General features: G+C 34.6%; 1 pseudogene; it reads right to left on the bottom strand.

The window, feature by feature from the left end:
* Nucleotides 1-2308: 2308 nt before the first annotated feature.
* On the bottom strand, nucleotides 2309-2635 carry LOC149176582 (antifungal protein ginkbilobin-like protein pseudogene; annotated as a pseudogene).
* Between the last annotated feature and the right edge of the window lie 2055 nt (nucleotides 2636-4690).

Below are 4690 nucleotides of genomic sequence, written 5' to 3' on the forward strand. Positions count from 1 at the left end.
AAGGGAAGCGACACATTGGAATTATGATCATGAGGAGCATACTTAACTCAAGATTCTATACAAAAATTTCAGAAGGCTCTAAGGCCTTCCTCTCTCCTATATCCATTATTTTCAAAAACACTCAAAATATGAGTTTTGCGTTCTTCAAGGTTATACTCATGAGAAATCCTAAGAGCCCGGGTGGAAAGAATGTTAAGAAATCCCATTTTTGGTGCTAGACAATGATGAGAAGTGGCATGAAGACATTGTTCGCTGTGAGTTTTCTTGTGAAAAACTTGGTGAGAAATAAAACCATCATACATCCTTGACAAAAGAATATCAAGGAAGGGAAGACAACCATTAACTTCGACCTCCATTGGGAATTTCATGGATTCAAATTGAGAATTAATATGATAGAGTAATAAATCTAATTTCTCACTGCCATGGGTTCAAACGACACAAGTGTCATCAACGAACCTTTCCCATTTCTTATTGTAGAAGGGAGAAGAGGCCAAAGCTTTGGTCTCAAAATCTTCCATGAAAAAGTTAACAACTACGCGTGAAAGAGCATAACCCATAGCAACCCCATAGGTATGTTCAAACAACTCACCTTTGAGGTTGAAAAAGTGGAAGTGAGTGAGAGACATACTAACTTGGTAGTTTCATTATCCGTTATGTGATGAACGATCCTCATAGCCTCTTGGATGGGGATTTTGGTATAAGGGGAAACAACATCAAATCTCACTAACAGATCCCGTTGCTCAAGTCTAATACCTTTGAGCTCTTTAATAAAGGAAGCATAGTCTTTGATAAAGGACTGAGTGCGAGCAACAAGAGGTTTGAGCTCTTGAGCTAGGAAAGATGCCCTGTCTATTGTGTTGAAAATAAGTCTCATAGGGAGCCCATTTTTATGGAACTACGGAAGAACATAAATTTTGGGGATTAGAGGATTGTTCTAAATAAGATTTTTGCTAGGGGAATTAAGAGAAACACTCTATTTAATGGCTAGCGTGATTTGTTTAGACACTTTTTTAAGGGGATTCCTTTTAAGCTTAATGTAACTACCACTATTATGAAGATAACCAATAATCTTTTTAAAACTACCCCTCCTTTATGAGCCTTTAGGAGGACAATGTGAGAGTTTCCCCTTAAGGCTTTTAAGGCAAGGAACTCACTTTTGCTAATGTTTCTTATAGGAGGGTTAGTTTTTTTAACCACAATAGTGAAGTCTTACCTAATGACCTCCATGACATTATGGGAAGATCCCTAATTCCAAATTCAATGTTACATATAATATCACCAATGGCAATTTTTCTAGAGACAAGGGAAAATTAAGTCTTTTATTGAAGAGATGAAGAACAAAAAGATCCAACTCTTAAGTAGAAAGATTGATTACAATTTTACATGAATTATTATTATTATTATTATAAAACTTTATATTCTTTTTATGCTAAAAATCAATAGTTAGAAAAAAAATTATATATATCATGATTTGATATCACATATATATATATATATATATATATATATATATATATAAATAATGGCAGCAAAAGTAAAAATAACTTCCCAACCTTCATTTTTTCAAATCAACCATTAAAGTGGAGATTTCAAAATTTTTAATATACCTCACAATCAATAATTGGACAAGAATTTAAATTTATATCTTTTAGTGTCATATGAAAAAAAGGTATATATTAAAATTAAAATTTGTAGTTCCACTCCTTTCCCCCTCAAAATTACAATAAGCAGGTAAACATTCTTTAAGAGGTAATTTTCATCATTTCAACCAAATATATAAGCTACTAAAACAATTATGTTGGTTCTTTTTCTAATTCAATTTATCAATTTACCTTAAATACTTTTTATATAACTGGACCAATAATTTTAATACTTAAGGAATATACAAGAATAATATAAAAGATTAGAGCATATGAATAAAAATATTAAGAACTTCGCTTATTAGTTATGAAGCTTCAAAGGATGAAATTAAGAATACCGAAACTAAAAACTACATTAGCTGCACTAGCCACAAGTAAAGTCCAGTGGATTATAACATTTGAACTAGAACTTTTTAATACGTCGAAAACAAAAACCGCGACACCGTGAAAATGAGAATAATGGCAGCGACTCCCGAACGCAGAGTAAAATACGAAACTGCACGACAGTTTTATTATAGTGACTGGTTAGAATAGCACAACATGAGATTCTCTTGCTCAGAGAATCATGTGAGACGCTTTATTGACACTAACATAAACATAGATATATATAGATATGAGATATCAGATGCGTATTGTGCAGTTGGGCAGACGTTGAATATATAACTAAATTAGAAGTTGTACTGCTCGTAGTGGATGAAACAGTTAGTTAGCTGAACTCGAGCACCGATGGCGTACGCACAAATGCTCCAGATGCGGCCCCCAAGGTTTTGAAGGCAGGCGGTGCAATCGGACTGAGAGATTCCCTGCTTGCAAACCCCACGCCCATAGGCGGTGGGTGAACCTGCTCGCGATGCTTTATAGTCGTAACCGCTGAAGGCAGTGTTTCGCTCTAGATCTACCAGGAGGGATCCAAGAGTACTATAAAAGGAACTTCCACTTTGGATCTTCTGCCCGTTACACACAGATGATACGAAGTTTGTGTTGGGTGTGCACATGGTTAGTATTCTTCTAAATAAAGTGTTTATAATATATAAAAATTAGTTGAATCTACTTACATTCAGTAACCTAATTAAAATACTTTTTATAATTAAGAATCTTTAAGTCATACTATTTTTTTTATTAATTATAGTATGAATCAATATTAGTATTATTAAGTTGGAATATCTCTATGTATATGCTCTTGGTGTGAAACATCTTGTCATTCCCTCTCACTGTGCTTCAACTTGTTCATTGGTATGATTTCAAGAAAATTCTAGAAGGTCAATATTTGGAGCTCCCTAGTAATGTCCTTAGTTGGAGATAATCTATTAGAGTTCCTCGATCCCTCGGGATTTCCCACCCCTAACGGAAGGTACTCTACTTCCCCTTCAGTTGCTTGGTGCCCTCTTATAATTTCATTATTTACCACTAGGGAGCACAATATGACAGCTAGCTCTAGTGATGATAATGGGGTTCTTCAAGAAGGTGTTCCTTGTGATGAATCTCCTCTTCCTTGATTCCCTTGCATCCTCACCATTATAAACTTTTCAATTATTTGCATGACACACAAGTCTTATTAGTGTGACTTGGGACTTGGTTAGCACTTAGTCAGCACCCACACATATACAAAATAATAGGTATAAGTTTCCCTTTTACTATGCTCGTAAATAAGTTATGTTGATTATGAGTAGATCTTCATGGATCTACTAAATCCTTTGTCCTTTGTAGCTAATCAAGTTTTATGATGTGTTGTTAGGAACCATCACACATATTCCTGGCATCAAGTCTCTCCCCTCTAACATCCTTAACTAATTAAATAGATCATTAACCTTATTTTAGCAATCATTAGACTTTAATTTATTATTATATGATTATTTCCTAAATTTATTTTGATCTGTAAACTATCATGGATATTCCACTCAATGGTTTGTTAAACATAAACGATAGAACTATATTTGAAAATCCAAAATCTACACTATCAGGGTTTTGTTTCTCTCTAGAATTCGAGAATTATAAATTCCTATTAACTGTGTATGCATGAAAATTAAAATTATGAGAGAAAATAAAGAATAGTGAAATAAAAACTCACAAACCATGGTTTGACACAAGATATGACCTAGTAAACTATTTTGGGAGACAATGTAGCTAGAAGGTGAAGTTTCTCTGCTCTACTTCTCTAGATAGAAAATGGATACAAGTATTAAAAAGTATGGCTTGTAGCCTATGAGATACTATAGTGCAAAAATCTCGTTTTGTAAAATTTCCTTGTAGAGAAAGGGTGAGAGTGGATCTCCTTATCTAAGACCCCTCCTAGGCTTTAAGGTTTTGGATGGTGAGCCATTCAGTAGAATCGAAAAGCTTGAGCTGGAAACTAGGGCTATTACCCATCTTCACTAGTTATGGTCAAAGCCATAAGATTTTGGAACTTCCCTGATGTAAGCCCAACTAAGCTTGTCATAAGCCTTTTCAAGGTCAAGTTGTTTGATAATGCCTGGCTACTTATTACTCTTCAAAGAGTGGATCACTTCATGAGCTTGAATGATATTATTTAGAATTTGTCTACCTTCCACATATCTCATTTTCTCGTCCAACACTAGAGTTGGAAGAAGGGGCTTAAGCCTATTTGCAATTATTTTGGAAATAATTTTGTACACCACATTGCATAATGCTATGGGTTTGAATCTATCTGGTGTCATAGCATTTTCCTGCTTTTGGATCAAGGCTACGAAAGAGGTGTTGAGTGCTTTCAAAACAATTTTTTTTCCTTGAGTCCTCTCCACCTCCAAAATGTCTTGCTTGACTATGTTCCAACATGCTCTCAAGAAGTCAACATTAAAACCATTCGGGCTAGGAGCTTTAGCATTTTGCATTTCTTTGATGAATCCACTGACCTCCTATTCATTCACTGGCCTATTTGGATTATAATTATCTTCTCTTGTCACAAGCCTAGGAATGTGTTTAGTGAAGTCATTAATAAAATGTGATCTATCTATGAGGGGCTCCTCTGCTATACCTTGGAAATGTTGAACCAGAGAAAATTCTATTTCTTTGTGGGTTTTGAGTTGATTCCT

This window comes from Pinus tabuliformis, chromosome 4_1, assembly GCF_031772625.1.
Source record: "Pinus tabuliformis cultivar Carrire ecotype Pingquan chromosome 4_1, CPIR1, whole genome shotgun sequence".
Classification (NCBI taxonomy): domain Eukaryota; kingdom Viridiplantae; phylum Streptophyta; class Pinopsida; order Pinales; family Pinaceae; genus Pinus; species Pinus tabuliformis.